At 40.3% G+C, this 17,744-nt stretch overlaps 1 long non-coding RNA gene across 1 annotated transcript; it reads right to left on the bottom strand.

The window, feature by feature from the left end:
* Positions 1-14,011: 14,011 nt before the first annotated feature.
* On the bottom strand, positions 14,012-15,125 carry LOC140014444 (uncharacterized). The gene is made up of 2 exons (XR_011821205.1): positions 14,743-15,125; positions 14,012-14,473 (listed from the first exon to the last, which is right to left on the bottom strand). It is a non-coding gene; the product is annotated as an uncharacterized lncRNA (long non-coding RNA).
* Positions 15,126-17,744: the final 2,619 nt, after the last annotated feature.

Raw genomic sequence — 17,744 nt, 5'->3', positions numbered from 1 at the left:
AAATAAAAAGCAAAAAGTAAATAAAATAAATGAAAGAATTAAAGAAAGACAAGGAAAGCAAAGTAGACATTGTGACGCCCCACATCTCCCTAAGGCGGACCAAAGGGTATCCGCGGACGCCTGCCCAGCTCACGCCAGGACTCAAGCAATTCCATTCAATTTCAAACCGAACTAATCTCTTCGATGAGAACAATATGAATACAATAATGCGGAAGCGTTCAAGCTTGAGAAGTCACTTAATGTATAACCAGTACATCGGTAAATCATGCAACGACTTAAATTCAAAGTACACATCAGGGCCCAAATCTTTCAAGTTTACAATTTCCAAAAGTACAACCCAAACCAGGGCCTAGTCAAAATATATAACAGGAGTCTTAACAAAATTACAACGGATGGTTTCTCCATATTTCTCCAAGAGTCGGTCCTGTTAAGGAAAACAAAACTATAGGGTGAGCTAACGCTCGTGAGGCCAAGAACACACATGCAAGCACTTAGTCAAATACAAACCCAAATTTAATAAATAAAACCATGTCTTTTCAATAATCAATTATTCAAACAGGAAAAGTAATCAGAAACAATTCAAGGATATAGTAGCTCTCAGGAGCTAAGTTCCACTCGATCTGCCGTTGTCATTCGTATACCTTCCCGCATTGACCCTCCTGCCAACCGGGTCGGTATTTCCATTTCCGTAGATCACCACTTACTTCCCTCCGTCCACCGTACACCTCAAGGGCCCACAAGTCTATTATTGGGCGATACTCTACAAGTATGCCAAGCAAGACCTCTTATTAGGTCGAGCTTATAATCTCATGGCTCGTTCGAATCCCCGACCAAGCCCATTGCTGGCTCGAGTCTAAGGACGGCCTATGAGTTTGGGCGTCCCCCATTCATTTGAAAGTCGAGGAGGTTCACTCCAACGACACAAGCATTCATGACATAACATTTCATTTCATTCATTCATTCAAGACATTCCATTCATTCATTTGAAATTAGAACGAGTGCGATAAAGTACACACCCGCCCTTAATTTTTAAACTTTCAACAAATACCACAATTAAACAAGTATCAAAATTCACACACTTGACACTCACCGAGCTATTCAACAAGAATTATTTTCCGGAAGTTCAAGTGTCCACGGTGAGATCCTCTTGAAGGTCTCCTTGTGTGCCTGGCAAATTAGTAGTGGATAATCACACAATTAACCCACTTATCAAGAAAGATTGTACACTAGTACAATCTAAGAATTATTTTGCAAAAAGGAACCTCAATTACACGTAAATCGAGGTTCAACTTGCCTTTTATTAGGTATAATATTATTTGAGTTTTTTATCATGAAAATCGTAAGCAAAACGTTTAAGAATATAAAAGAATAAAGAGTTTTTTGAAAAACTCTATTTTCTTGGAATTGGAAAATTTTCCAGTTTTATGATAAATCTTTGAAAAATTTTAACTCGCACGGTATAAGTCGAAAATTGGAAAACTTTATACCGTTGGAAACCTCTTAGAGAGTACTATAAGTTTCTAGAAGACACTTTTCCATGAATCAAAGTGAAAAGTGGTCGAAAATGAGCTTGAAGATGCAGGGTCGGTTTTCATGGCAGAACGAAGTTGGTTTTTGGCCAACTTTGAAAATTCGGCACGATTCGTACGTTGCAAACCGGCCTCTGAAATTTTCAGCTCAATTAGTGTTGCAAGTGAAGTGTATGAAAAAACAAGCGGATCAAGAATCGGAGTTTCGAGCACCGAGATACGGTAGCCCGAAGTTGAGCAAATTCAAGACTGGAGAAGAATTTCCAGATTTGAACCCCCAACTTTGGAATTTTAATTAGGTATCGAAACGAACTTGAATTGGCACCAAAATTGGCATTGTTTCAATACTATATGGAAGGTATCTCTCTATCGAATTTCGGGGAAAAATACCTTCGGTAAGGTAGTTAATGAGCCAACCGAAGTTCAAGAAAATCCTAAGGCAAACTGCCTTTGACTTGCATTTCCCAATTTGCAATCGTCTAACCAAGAAAGTTATCCAACCATGGTTCATTTGTGAAATAAGGGTCTAAGATACACCCATAATATCTTTGGTAAGTGTTTAATACTAAAACATCAACTAACAAGTTCATTCCAAGATTTGGTTCCAAACCAGTCCCAACATTAGGGTTTTCCAAAACAGAGCAGTTCACTTGATTCAGTCACAACTCAGTCATTATAGCTCGAAATCGAGCATGGCTTACGCCGTTGGAAAATACATTCATAGCGTTAAAATATCACAGAAGAAATCATTTCCAAATTCGGCACCCATCTGGTTCAAATTTGGGCATCAAGTTGCTGCCTGAACACTTCATTCCAGATGAACAGAGCAACAGGACAGCGAACTTAAAACATTTGGTTCGGCTTGCTCACAAGGAATCAGAACGTGCATTATATACCAAATTAAAGCTAGGAATGTCTAGTTTCAAACACCACTGACGGTACATGATTTTGACATCCGAGGACAGAGTTATGGCCAAATTACTACTGCTGGTCAGAGCATACGCGAATCAGTTTTCCAGATTTGCTGGTTTCGAACAAAAATTCATTTGCTCCATCAAACCCCAATATTTTCCAATGAAATTTTTCACACATCAAATACATCCTATAAACATCCAATCCAAGCCATTAAACCATTAAAATTTGGCCTGGAAATGGCCGAACATAGCAGGGGCAAAATCGGAAAGTTTAGCTTCTTACACCCAATGAAGTTTCCACTAATTACCCATCACTAATGCATCATTATAATCACTAAACCAACAATATAATCACCATTAATCATCACATCAGCAACAACAACCCAAGTGTGGGAATTCCAAGAGCCCACAATCACATTTTTACACCATAAACAAGTAACTAAGTGCATGCATGAGCTTAATCTTGCTATATAACCTCCAAAAGACAAGAATTCATGGGTTGATCATTACCTCTTCCTTAGGTGTGCAAGACCAGAAAATTTCGGCCCTCTTGAAGCTCCAAGAAACCGTGAAGATGCAGCCTTTTGTTAGCTAAATGTAGTCTCCAAGTGGTTTGCTAAGAGATCTCCAAGTTTGGTGTGATTTGGGTGGATTTTGGTGCATGGATTGAAGATGAAAAATGAAGACAATGGAGAGCTCTTCTCCTTCTTGTTGTTCGGCCAAGTGAGGTGAAGAGAGAGAGAGAGTGCTGATGCAATTGGCTTCCAAAGGAAGATTCTTTGTGTGGTGCAAAATGCACCTCAAAGTCAACTCGAAATAGTGTAATTTAGGGTGCGTTTGGACTTGATTTCTCGCGCGTTTGGTTCACTAGTGCACTAAACCTCTAATGCACTCATGTTAATATAGATATTATTCACTCTTAATTGTCTCGAAACAAGGGTCTAAAGTTCCTCAAATAAAGTCGCGCGTGTGAAAACGCGTACCGCCCATTTTACCGCTATAACGCGAAACTTTCGAAAAATTCTTATAACGATTGCACTACTAACTATCACTTGAATATTTATGCTTAAAATTACCTATTTTAGGACCATGGTACAAGTCTCCAATATTCCAAGCTTATTGTGCTAATACGCGGATAAAATCTCCAAGTACTATTCACTATTTTTACTAAACGCGCTCTAGGAAATTAATTTTCGAAACGAATCATTTTAAAAATATAACGAAGTTATATTACCATGTATTTAGGTCTAATAAGACTAGAAAATATTCCTTGGAAATAAAATCCAATTAAATAATTTATTAAGCCATAAATTAGGCACAAAATAATAGTTTTTGCGAGTCCTCACATCCTCTCCCCCTTAAGAAAATTTCGTCCTCGAAATTTACCTTGGTCGATGAACAAGTCTGGATACTTCTCCTTGATTGTCTCTTCAACTTCCCATGTTGCTCCTTCTACTCCATGGTTCTTCCATAAAACTTTCACTAGTGGTATCTGCTTGTTCCTCAATTCCTTTACCTTTCGATCCAGAAGTTTTACCGGTCTCCTCATAGGTCAGGGTTTCATCAATCTCAATATTCCCCGGTTGTAAAACATGAGAGGGGTCTGGATGATACTTCTTAAGCATGGACACATGAAACACGTTATGAATACGAGATAAACTCGGTGGTAATTCCAGCTTATAGGCTACATTCCCAACTCGCTGAATAATCTTATAAGGCCCTACGAACCTTGGTTGTAGTTTCTTCCCTTTTCCGGACATCAAACTTGCTTTTAAAGGTGTAATCTTGAGAAATACCATATCTCCAACAGTGAACTCCAAATCCTTCCTCCGATTGTCGGCATAACTCTTTTGTCTACTCTGAGCGGTTTGAATTCTTTGCCGTATCAATTTCACCTTCTCATTAGCCTCCTCAATCCAAGATACAATAGTCGTGTCTAAGATTTTCCGTTCACCTACTTCATCCCAACAAATTGGGGATCTACATTTCCGACCATAAAGTGCTTCGTATGGAGCCATTTGAATAGAAGAGTGGAAACTATTGTTATAGGCAAATTCCACTAAAGTTAAAAACTTACTCCAACTCTCTCCAAAGTCCAGTACACAAGTCCTCAACATGTCCTCAAGAGTTTGAATTGTTCTTTCAGATTGTCCATCAGTCTGGGGATGATAGGTGGTACTAAAGTTCAACTTAGTCCCCAACACTTCTTGCATCTTTTGCCAAAACCTCGAAACAAATCTTGGATCCCTATCTGACACAATACTCACAGGTATACCATGTAGTCTGATGATCTCATCCACGTACAATCTGGCCAACTTCTCCAATGGATATTTCATATTAATCGGCAGAAAATGAGCCGATTTAGTCAATCTATCTACTATCACCCAAATGGCATCATGGCCTCTCTGTGTCCTTGGTAAGCCTGATACAAAATCCATGGTAATATTTTCCCATTTCCACTCAGGTATTTCTAGAGGTTGCAAAAGCCCAGATGGTTTCTGATGTTCGGCTTTAACCTGTTGACAAACCAAGCATGTCTGGACAAATTGGGCAATTTCCTTCTTCATATTTTTCCACCAATATAGACCTTTCAAGTCTTGGTACATTTTGTTCCCTCCTGGATGTACTGTAAACTTTGATCGGTGTGCCTCTTCCAAAACTTCTTTTCTAAGTCCTTCATCCTTTGGCATAACCACCCGATTTCGAAATCTCAATATTCCATCTGATCCCAAAGTGAAATCGGTCTGGTCTCCCATCTTGACTTTCTCCACCAACTTTTGCATTTCAGGGTCCTTTTCCTGAGATTCCTTAATACGTCCCAATAAAGTGGAGGTTATCACAATGTTCCCCAAAATCACTTTCCTTGGTTCTAATCGGGGATTCCAATAGCTAACTTCTTCCAACAATCGAAATTCCTTAACCATCAATCCAGCCATTTGTACCTGACGGCTCAAAGCATCGGCCACTACATTGGCCCTCCCAGGATGGTACTTAATCGTGCAGTCATAATCTTCCAAAAATTCCATCCATCTACGTTGCCTTAAATTCAGCTCCTTCTGAGAAAATAAGTACTTAAGGCTTTTGTGATCTGTAAAAACCTCAAATGTCACTCCGTATAAATAGTGTCTCCATTTCTTCAAAGCAAAGACCACAGCCGCTAAATCCAAATCATGGGTCGGATAGTTCCCTTCATGCGGCTTCAATTTTCTAGAGGCATAAGCTATCACTTTATCATTTTGCATCAAAACACATCCCAAACCTTCCTTAGATGCATCTGTGTAAACCACAAAACTATCATGTCCATTTGGTAGAGCTAGAACAGGCGCTCTAGTCAGCCGTCTTTTCAACTCCTGAAAACTTCCTTCACACTTAGAACTCCAAATAAACTTTCCATTTTTCTTGGTCAACTCAGTCATAGGTCCAGCAATTTTCGAAAAATCCTGGATGAATCTCCGGTAATATCCTGCCAATCCTATAAAACTCCGAACTTCCGTTGGGTTTTCCGGTCGTTTCCATTTCGAAACAGCTTCCACTTTAGCTGGATCCACTTTGATCCCATCCTTAGAAATTATATGTCCTAGGAAAGTCACTTCCTTCAGCCAGAATTCACACTTGCTAAACTTAGCATATAACTGATGTTCCCTCAAGATTTGTAAAACTATTCTCAAATGTTTCTCATGATCTTTCACATTCTTAGAATACACTAAAATGTCATCAATGAAGATCACCACAAATTGATCCAAGTAAGGCTTAAAAACCCTATGCATTAAATCCATGAAAGCGGCAGGTGCATTGGTTAACCTAAAAGGCATTACTGCAAACTCGAAGTGCCCATACCTCGAGTTAAAAGCAGTCTTAGGTATGTCCTTTTCCAAAATCCTCAATTGATAGTAATCTTGCCTTAGATCCAACTTTGAAAACACTACCGCCCCTTGCAATTGATCAAACAGTTCATCGATGTGGGGTAGTGGGTATTTATTCTTAATCGTAACATCATTTAAACCTCGATAATCTATACATAACCTCAAACTCCCATATTTCTTCTTTACAAACAAAACTGGGGCTCCCCACGGAGAATCACTCTCTCGTATAAAACCTCGTTCCAACAAATCCTGTAATTGTAACTTCAACTCCTTCAACTCAGCTGGAGCCATCCTGTATGGTGTCCTTGATATAGGTGCTGTTCCCGGAGTTAAATCAATTTTAAAAGCTATTTCCCGTTCCGGAGGTAGAGACTCCAATTCTTCAGGAAAAACATCAGAAAATTCTTTTACTACCGGTGTGTCCTCCAGATTCACCTTATCGCTAGGAGTATTAATAAGAAAAGCCAAATACCCTTGAGCTCCTTTACCTAACAACTTTCTAGCCCGAATTCCCGAAATAAGTGCAGACGAGGCTAACTTACCCCTCACATCCAATTTCAAGGTTGCTTCCCCTGGAATACACAATTCTACCATTTTCGTCCTACAATTCAGTTGAGCATTATAACGGGCTAACCAATCCATCCCTAGGATCACATCATATCCTTTAATCGCTAAGCCTATCAAATCGGCCAGCAATTTTCTTTCCCTCACGCAAATTTCACTATTCTTATACACCATATTAGCAATTAGACTTTTGTCCCCAGTGGGTGTTTTAACCTCCAAGTCATATGGTAACTTAATTGGCTTCAAGTCTATTCCACTCATGAAATCAGGGTTTACAAAAGAGTGCGTTGCACCCGGATCAATTAAAACCCTAGCTAGGCGGTGAAAGATTGGAATTGTACCTTCGACCACTTCGGTCGCATCTGGAGCTTGTGGATAGTCCAATGCGTAGACCCTAGCCGGTACTTTCGGTCGACTCCCTCCGGCACTGGTCTGCTTAGAGGTTGATTTTTCAGGTCTCTGCAGGCTTCCCCCTGTCTTCAACGATTTCGGACAATTCGCGATTTGATGCTCAGTGCTCCCACACAGCAAGCATTTTCCCAGCTTTCTCCAGCAGTCATTCTCAGAGTGGTTGGGTTTACCACAATACCCACAAGTAACTTGAGGGGTCACAGTCGATCCAACAGATGGTGCTCCCCTAGCTTGAGTCGTCCCGCTACGACCTCCCCTAGATAGAGCTCCCCTAGAAGCTCCAGCAGTTCTCGTTCCCCCTTCCCCTCTTCCCTTTTTAGAAGGGTGAACAAACTTACTGGTCTGCCCAGTAGTGCGACTAGGGAAATTCCTCTTTCTATTGTGGAAATCCCTCACTTGAGATCTTGCATTCTCAACCCTTTGCGCTTTCTCTAAAGCCTCAGTAAAAGTAGAGATTTGGGCTGCAGCCAGGCCCTCCTGAAGTTCCACATTAAGTCCCTGTATGAACCTTCTAATCCTTCTCCGTTCATCGGCTACTAACTCAGGAGCGTATTTGGAAAGTTTAGCGAACTTCCCTTCATACTCTGCGACAGTAAGGGTTCCTTGTTTCAACTTAATAAATTCGTCCTCCCTTTTCTCTTGGATCAAGGGCGGAAGAAACTTTTCATTAAACTCCCTTGTGAATTTCTCCCAAGTCCAAGGGGTTTGAGCTCTTTCCCATTTTCCTTTTATCAAATCCCACCAAGCACGGGCTACTCCCTCAAATTGAAAGGCAGCAAAGTTCACTCGCCTATCCTCAGTATAGTCTAGAGCGGCGAATATGTTGGTCATCCTTTCTAACCAATTCTCCGCTACTTCGGGGTCAGGTTCACCCATAAACTTAGGCGGATTAAACTTTAGGAATCTTTCCAGGGCTCTATCCTCTCCTCTATCCTGGCCCCCAGGTTGGTTAAATGGTCCAGGACCCTGTCTCTCCACTAGACGTTCTAGGATATCAGTCATCCTATTGATGGCAGTAGCCACTTGGTTACCCTCAACGTTTTCCTGTCCCTGGGTCGGTCCAGTTGCCGATCCCTGGTCATCCCCCTGAGGTTGGGCCTGTCTAGACGCTCGTCCACGGCCTCGACCACTCCTTAATCCCTCCATTAGTCTAAACGTGCCTAGTGCAAGAAATAAATTAATTTAAGCAGAAAACAAGAATTTTATCAAATTTAGAACTAACCAAGAAAGCATTGAAATTAACAATAATTTACATTTATAGGCAGGTCAAGTTCGTACAATTAGCAAGTTAGGGACAATTCACAAAATATAGCACACAGGTGCTCAGAAGTATACTTCTAGTCACAGAAGACTAAAGTAAGAACAAGTGCCCAAAAGTAGGCCACACAAGCATGCAAAATACAATGGCCTCAGCACTCGCGTCACCCTAACTAGTCCTAACTGTACCCATCAAAAGTCAAAAGAGGTCAACGACTAAGATCCTAGTCCATAGCAGGGCTATCAGGAGGAACCTCCTCCTCGGGATCCTCCTCCGGATCCTCCTCCTCATCCTCAGGAATCACTGCAGTAGCGTCCTCAACCAGACTAGTAGCATCAACCAGCATCTCGGAAGCCCGAGTACGGACATCTCGTGCTAACCTAGTGAGTCGAGCCCTAGTATCCCGAAGCTCCTGGTTAACCACTGCAGACGTGGCTACCTCACCCTCTAGCACCTCCTCAAGCTCAGCAATCCGCTCACCCTGAGCGCCAACCATCTGCCTAAGCTCATCTACCTCAGCCTGTAAATCACGGTTGGCATCCACCAACTGACGACGCTCGTCGTCCAAAGCAAGCACCACATAGTCCGGGTAGGCAAAAGTCAACCTACACGAACATCGAGGGTATCTATCATGCGGTGAGTAGCGTACACGAGCTCCTCCTGCTATAGGTCGGTAGTAGATAGTCCTAAGGGGCACGTAATGACCATTCGCATGGCCATTCTCATTAGCTGCCGGGGCTCCGTTTCCATCAGCCATCCCTGCAAAATAATAACAATAATAATACCTTTCGGGTTAGAAACTTAAATCACTACCTAATTCCAATATCCTGCAATGCATGCCTAACTTAATCGTTGGTTCATCCCAATCGTCACTTGAGGTAGGACTAACTTAGTTGCTAGCTCGCCTCAAGTATCACTTAGGGTAGGATTAAGTCATCCCATATCGAGTCTTAAAGGTAGAGTATCCAATATGTCTCCCATATAGACCTCTAACCTAGTGCTCTGATACCAACTGTGACGCCCCACATCTCCCTAAGGCGGACCAAAGGGTATCCGCGGACGCCTGCCCAGCTCACGCCAGGACTCAAGCAATTCCATTCAATTTCAAACCGAACTAATCTCTTCGATGAGAACAATATGAATACAATAATGCGGAAGCGTTCAAGCTTGAGAAGTCACTTAATGTATAACCAGTACATCGGTAAATCATGCAACGACTTAAATTCAAAGTACACATCAGGGCCCAAATCTTTCAAGTTTACAATTTCCAAAAGTACAACCCAAACCAGGGCCTAGTCAAAATATATAACAGGAGTCTTAACAAAATTACAACGGATGGTTTCTCCATATTTCTCCAAGAGTCGGTCCTGTTAAGGAAAACAAAACTATAGGGTGAGCTAACGCTCGTGAGGCCAAGAACACACATGCAAGCACTTAGTCAAATACAAACCCAAATTTAATAAATAAAACCATGTCTTTTCAATAATCAATTATTCAAACAGGAAAAGTAATCAGAAACAATTCAAGGATATAGTAGCTCTCAGGAGCTAAGTTCCACTCGATCTGCCGTTGTCATTCGTATACCTTCCCGCATTGACCCTCCTGTCAACCGGGTCGGTATTTCCATTTCCGTAGATCACCACTTACTTCCCTCCGTCCACCGTACACCTCAAGGGCCCACAAGTCTATTATTGGGCGATACTCTACAAGTATGCCAAGCAAGACCTCTTATTAGGTCGAGCTTATAATCTCATGGCTCGTTCGAATCCCCGACCAAGCCCATTGCTGGCTCGAGTCTAAGGACGGCCTATGAGTTTGGGCGTCCCCCATTCATTTGAAAGTCGAGGAGGTTCACTCCAACGACACAAGCATTCATGACATAACATTTCATTTCATTCATTCATTCAAGACATTCCATTCATTCATTTGAAATTAGAACGAGTGCGATAAAGTACACACCCGCCCTTAATTTTTAAACTTTCAACAAATACCACAATTAAACAAGTATCAAAATTCACACACTTGACACTCACCGAGCTATTCAACAAGAATTATTTTCCGGAAGTTCAAGTGTCCACGGTGAGATCCTCTTGAAGGTCTCCTTGTGTGTCTGGCAAATTAGTAGTGGATAATCACACAATTAACCCACTTATCAAGAAAGATTGTACACTAGTACAATCTAAGAATTATTTTGCAAAAAGGAACCTCAATTACACGTAAATCGAGGTTCAACTTGCCTTTTATTAGGTATAATATTATTTGAGTTTTTTATCATGAAAATCGTAAGCAAAACGTTTAAGAATATAAAAGAATAAAGAGTTTTTTGAAAAACTCTATTTTCTTGGAATTGGAAAATTTTCCAGTTTTATGATAAATCTTTGAAAAATCGTAACTCGCTCGGTATAAGTCGAAAATTGGAAAACTTTATACCGTTGGAAACCTCTTAGAGAGTACTATAAGTTTCTAGAAGACACTTTTCCATGAATCAAAGTGAAAAGTGGTCGAAAATGAGCTTGAAGATGCAGGGTCGGTTTTCATGGCAGAACGAAGTTGGTTTTTGGCCAACTTTGAAAATTCGGCACGATTCGTACGTTGCAAACCGGCCTCTGAAATTTTCAGCTCAATTAGTGTTGCAAGTGAAGTGTATGAAAAAACAAGCGGATCAAGAATCGGAGTTTCGAGCACCGAGATACGGTAGCCCGAAGTTGAGCAAATTCAAGACTGGAGAAGAATTTCCAGATTTGAACCCCCAACTTTGGAATTTTAATTGGGTATCGAAACGAACTTGAATCGGCACCAAAATTGGCAGTGTTTCAATAATATATGGAAGGTATCTCTCTATCAAATTTCGGGGAAAAATACCTTCGGCAAGGTCGTTAATTAGCCAACCAAAGTTCAAGAAAAATCCTAAGGCAATCTGCCTTGGACTTTCATTTTCCAAATTTCCAACCGTTTAACCAAGAAAGTTATCCAACCATGGTTCGTTTGTGAAATAAGGGTCTAAGATATACCCATGATACCTTTGGTAAGTGTTTAATATCAAAAACATCAACTAACAAGTTCACTCCAAGATTTTGTTCCAAACCAGTCCAAACATTAGGGTTTTCCAAAACAGAGCAGTCCCCTTGTTTCAGTCACAACTCAGTCATTATAGCTCGAAATCGAGCATGGCTTACGCCGTTGGAAAATACATTCATAGAGTTAAAATATCACAGAAGAGATCGTTTCCAAATTTGGCTCCCATCTGGTTCAAATTCGGGCATCAAGTTGCTGCCTGAACACTTCATTCCAGAAGAACAGAGTAACAGGACAGCGAACTTAAAACATTTGGTTCGGCTTGCTCACAAATAATCAGAACGTACATTATATACCAAATTAAAGCTAGGAATGTCTAGTTTCAAACGCCACCAACGGCACATGATTTCGACATCCGAGGACAGAGTTATGGCCAAATTACTACTGCTGGTCAGAGCATACGCGAATCAGTTTTCCAGATTTGCTGGTTTCGAACAAAAATTCATTTGCTCCATCAAACCCCAATATTTTCCAATGAAATTTTTCACACATCAAATACATCCTATAAACATCCAATCCAAGCCATTAAACCATTAAAATTTGGCCTGGAAATGGCCGAACATAGCAGGGGCAAAATCGGAAAGTTTAGCTTCTTACACCCAATGAAGTTTCCACTAATTACCCATCACTAATGCATCATTATAATCACTAAACCAACAATATAATCACCATTAATCATCACATCAGCAACAACAACCCAAGTGTGGGAATTCCAAGAGCCCACAATCACATTTTTACACCATAAACAAGTAACTAAGTGCATGCATGAGCTTAATCTTGCTATATAACCTCCAAAAGACAAGAATTCATGGGTTGATCATTACCTCTTCCTTAGGTGTGCAAGACCAGAAAATTTCGGCCCTCTTGAAGCTCCAAGAAACCGTGAAGATGCAGCCTTTTGTTAGCTAAATGTAGTCTCCAAGTGGTTTGCTAAGAGATCTCCAAGTTTGGTGTGATTTGGGTGGATTTTGGTGCATGGATTGAAGATGAAAAATGAAGACAATGGAGAGCTCTTCTCCTTCTTGTTGTTCGGCCAAGTGAGGTGAAGAGAGAGAGAGAGTGCTGATGCAATTGGCTTCCAAAGGAAGATTCTTTGTGTGGTGCAAAATGCACCTCAAAGTCAACTCGAAATAGTGTAATTTAGGGTGCGTTTGGACTTGATTTCTCGCGCGTTTGGTTCACTAGTGCACTAAACCTCTAATGCACTCATGTTAATATAGATATTATTCACTCTTAATTGTCTCGAAACAAGGGTCTAAAGTTCCTCAAATAAAGTCGCGCGTGTGAAAACGCGTACCGCCCATTTTACCGCTATAACGCGAAACTTTCGAAAAATTCTTATAACGATTGCACTACTAACTATCACTTGAATATTTATGCTTAAAATTACCTATTTTAGGACCATGGTACAAGTCTCCAATATTCCAAGCTTATTGTGCTAATACGCGGATAAAATCTCCAAGTACTATTCACTATTTTTACTAAACGCGCTCTAGGAAATTAATTTTCGAAACGAATCATTTTAAAAATATAACGAAGTTATATTACCATGTATTTAGGTCTAATAAGACTAGAAAATATTCCTTGGAAATAAAATCCAATTAAATAATTTATTAAGCCATAAATTAGGCACAAAATAATAGTTTTTGCGAGTCCTCACAGACATGCATATTCACATAACACGTAGGAGCACGTAGGAAAAATAAACTCAAGAATATAGAAGTTACCTCCCTTGCAATGGAAATCGAGTAAATGAGATATTAGCTTCAAAACAATAAAAAGGTCAAGGTACCAATTTATTTGGCAAATAATCACAAAGGATAAAAAATAAGCATGAATTTGAATCAATTAAATCATGTCAACAATCCACATTTAAGAAGTTACAAGAAGAAAGGACCTGATTGCACAGATTGACAAAATTTGGAGGTCAAAATTGAAGAAAAACAAAGTTTAGGGGCCTATTTGCAATTAAATTAGGGACCCAATTGAATGAAATTGAAAGTTGTTGGGGCCATAGTGAAAGCACTCGAAAGTCAGGGGACTGGAATGAAATTTCGTTATCAGGCTTCTTGGCAAAACAGGCCATTAGGCCATTGGTATTTATTTCGTGGGCCAAGACCCCTTACCAGCCCACGAAAGTCCAACACAAATGGGAATGAGCCATCTTATTTATTTGTTTGGGCCCAAACCTCCCTAGCCCAACCGAGAACCTTAAGAGCACAAGCAGGCCAGCCTATCTTCAAGTCCGAACAAAATTCAACTAAAACAGATGGGCTTCATTTCTCAAGCCCATGTCACAACCCAGAAAAACAAGTCATCAATCCACTTATCAAACCCAAACAAATTATGCTTACCCACAACCCAAATCATAATACCAAACCTAACAAGATTAGCAAATCAACTAAAATTATTAGGCCATAATTATAATCCAAATCTCAGAATTAATCTATCCAACAAATCGCATAAAATATGCAAACAGAGGAATAAGCTTAAAAGGGCAAAATTGGGTCGATTTTTCCAGATTTTGGGTCATAGTGAAATTAGACAGGAATTGAGGGGCTACATTGAAATTTTCCAGAAATTCATACTTCATCCTTCGCAGAATCCTTCTTCTGCGATGCAAACTTTCAATGGAAAAGTTTCTGCAACTTCTGATGTTTCAAAACATCCGACAAGTTTACACGGCAACAACATCACATCGTTATGGAATGCAAAAACAGCAACACTAAACAAAATCAATTTCAAAAGTTCATGGCCTCTCTCCCTGCGTCAACTGACGAAAATACGCAAATTCTGGCCAGTTTCGGACTGGCCAGATTTCATCATGAACACCTGCAGAAAAAGGGATAAAATCTTCCCCTTTTTGGTTCAAGATCTTACTCAGTCATTTTATCAAATAACTAACGGGCATTGGAAAGCTCAATAAATCTTTGCCTGATTTACATTACAACCGGCCCCAAAATTTATCAACAAACCCAATCGAAATTCAGTCCAACCAGCATTCAAGCATATGTATTCAAAAATTATGGACAAACGACAGGAGAATTGCAGCAAACATACTCACGGCAGAATGCTTCGAAAGCTCACGGCAAATCGAAATTTTTGAAGAGGACAACAAAACAGCTTACCTGCTCTTGTTTGCTGAGAATCTGCAGACAACGACGGTAGATTCTAGCGAGGTGATGACGAGCGGCGGCAGTGCCGATGGTTCTTCCGGGGGGCTCTCCTTGTTTTCATTTCACCTTTGGCCGAAACATCCCTCCTCTCTCGATTTCCTCTTGACCACCGCTCTTTTCTTCCTCTGTTTTTCTGTTTTGTTGCTGCCTGCCGAAGCTTTTCCTTCTACTTTTCTTTTGCTCCTTCAACCCACGGTCTATCAGCCGTCCACCTTTTCTTTCTCTATTCGAAGCTCTCCTCCTTCGCCCGCCTCTGTTTGCTGGTTCCTTTTTCCTAGTCCTCCTCTGTTTTTCTTGTTTCAACCGTAGCTCCTCCCCCCATTTCTTTCGCTGCCTTGCTTTGTTTTTCTTTTCATTCGCCCCCCCGACCAAAAACTCCCCCTGCCTCACGAAGCTCTGTTTTTTTTTTTTTCCGTAGCTCCCCCCAAACCTTCATCCTACCTCCCTAGCTCTCTCCCTCTCCGTGTTTTTTCTTTTAGCCGTAGCTATCACCCAGTTTTTCCGTAGCTATCTCATGCCGCCGCCCCTCTATTTCTCTTTCCCTCTTACTCTTTCTCTGTTCTGTCCAAGCCTTTGCCCCCAGCTCGCTCTCTCGCTCCCTTTCTTAGCCGAAACCCCTTCTCCTGTTTTTCTTTCTTAGCCTTGTTTCTTCACTCTTGTTCCTCCCTCAGAAACTAGCCGCCGATAGCTTCTCCCTTCTCTCTGTTTTTCCAGTTTTTTCTCTTCGGCCTTCCCTCTGCAAAACCAGCCGCCAAACCCCTTTCTTTTGTTTTTTTTTTCCGTCGTTTTTTTTTCTGTTTTCCTTTTTCTTGTTCTTGCGTTTTTTTTTCCGTGGCTAGCATCTCTCTATCTCTCAAAACCTAGCTATCATTCTAGATTCATCCCCCCCTTCCAGGTGTCCTAGACACCTGGCCTTTTCAGCTTCAAATTACCACTCCAGGACCTCCTGCAATCTTCTTTGTAAGCTGCGGCAACACGCGACTTTCTGCATTGCCGAGATCTTTTTTTTTTTTTTTTAAAACTTTCAACTTAATAAATACAGAAATGATAAAATATAAATAATAATAATAACAAAATGCCAAAAACCAGGTAACAATAATAATAATAATAATAAAAATAATTTAAAAACTCAACAACTAAAAACAACAAAAATGGCCATTTTTCATCTTTTTTGTTCCATTTTTCATTTTTCATATTTTTCATTTTTTTCTTTCAAGAAAGCATTGAATTTAAATTACAAACGACTAAAGCATATTTTTTTGAATGCTTTTCTTTTTTTCTTTTTTTTCTTTTTTAACAAATTCTATGATAAAACTTAAAAATAAAAATAAAACTGGAAACTAAAAACTAAAAATGAACACGACAAATAAAAAAAACTAAAAATGAAATTACACCAAAAATTTGGTGTCTACACCAGTCCCATGATTTTCGTTTTATTCGGGTCAATCCCATGATTTTCGTTTTATTCGGGCCAGTCCCATGATTTTTGTTTTATTCGGGTCAGTCCCATGATTAAAAGCTTATTCGGGTCAGTCCCATGATCAAAAAGTTTATTCGAGTCAGTCCCATAATTTAAAGCTTATTCGGGTCAATCCCATGATTAAAAGCTTATTCGGGTCAGTCCCATGATTTAAAGCTTATTCTGGTCAGTCCCATGATTTTAAATTTTATTCGGGTCAGTTCCATGATTTTAAATTTTGTTCGGGTCAGTCCCATGATTTTAAATTCCTCTTCGGGTCAGTCCCGTTTTAAATTCCAGTTCGGGTCAGTCCCGTTTACATTCCTGTTCGGGTCAGTCCCGTTTAAATTCCAGTTCGGGTCAGTCCCGTTTAAATTCCTGTTCGGGTCAGTCCCGTTTAAATTTCTGTTTAGGTCAAACCCATTTTTCAACATTTTGATAAAGAGATCAGTCCTCGTTTCAAGGGCGGCAATCGTTGGAATCATTCGCAGCCGAATAATGCAGGTAAGTATTTGGTGTCTATTTCTTTGTCTCAAGTTTTTCCAAAACTCAGACAAAGTGGGGCAAACTGTAGACACCAAATTTTTGACTTTATTTTTCATTATTAGTTTTATTTATATTTATTTTAGTTTGATTTTACTAATCTCGTTTTTAGACATTTTAGCATAAAAGAAAAAAAAAGAATAAAAAGAAGGAAAAAGAAAGAAAAATTAGCATTTCATTTTTATCTTTTTATGCCTAGTTTCGCTCATTTTTATTCAATCTTTCTTCATTAGTTATTTTTCTTAATTAGTTATTTATATTGTGTTAATTTATTATTTAAAAAAAAAAAGAGGAAAGGCCGCACATGCAGCGGCATAAAATGGTCCTTTGTCATGGGAAGCTTGGGCTGGATCGAATGGCTGGAGTTTTAGGGTAGGAACCAATCCCATCCTCACCTTTGAAGTGAGGGTTTAGGGATTAGGGGGTCCTATAAAAGGGAAGAAAAACAGCAGCCGCAAAGAGGAGAGAGGGTGACGGAAGGAAGCAAACAGGCTGAGAAAAGAAAAAGGTTACGGGGAGAGCTGAAAAGGGACAGCAATAAAACTAAGGGTTTTGGGGGGCCGAGAAGAAAAAAGAAACAACAGCAGAGGGAAGAAGGATTGAAGTTGACGGCTGGAGGTGAGGGAAAATAGAGAAAAACGGGCTGAGGGAAAAGCTAAGGGGTTTGACGGAAGAAAAAGGAAAACAGGGGAGTTTCGTCTGGCGGGCAGCGCAACAAGGAGGAGGAAGAAAAGACTATCGGGCAAGCGTTTGCGGGAAGAAAGCAAAGCAAAGGAAAAATAGCGGCTGGGGTTCTTGGGAGTGGAGAGAGTTTTGAGAGGAAAGAAAGGCGCAGCTGTGGAGAAGAAAAGAAAAACTCACGGCAGAGGAACCAGTGACGGCCAGGGGAGTGTGTTGCCAGATCTCCATACTTTCACTTGCGGATTCTTTCATCAAGGTTGCGGCAGGTCTC

This window comes from Coffea arabica, chromosome 9c (genome assembly GCF_036785885.1).
Source record: "Coffea arabica cultivar ET-39 chromosome 9c, Coffea Arabica ET-39 HiFi, whole genome shotgun sequence".
NCBI classification, from domain to species: domain Eukaryota; kingdom Viridiplantae; phylum Streptophyta; class Magnoliopsida; order Gentianales; family Rubiaceae; genus Coffea; species Coffea arabica.
The sequence above is the reverse complement of the archived record's forward strand: the minus strand, read 5'-3'. Positions and strand labels throughout refer to the sequence as shown.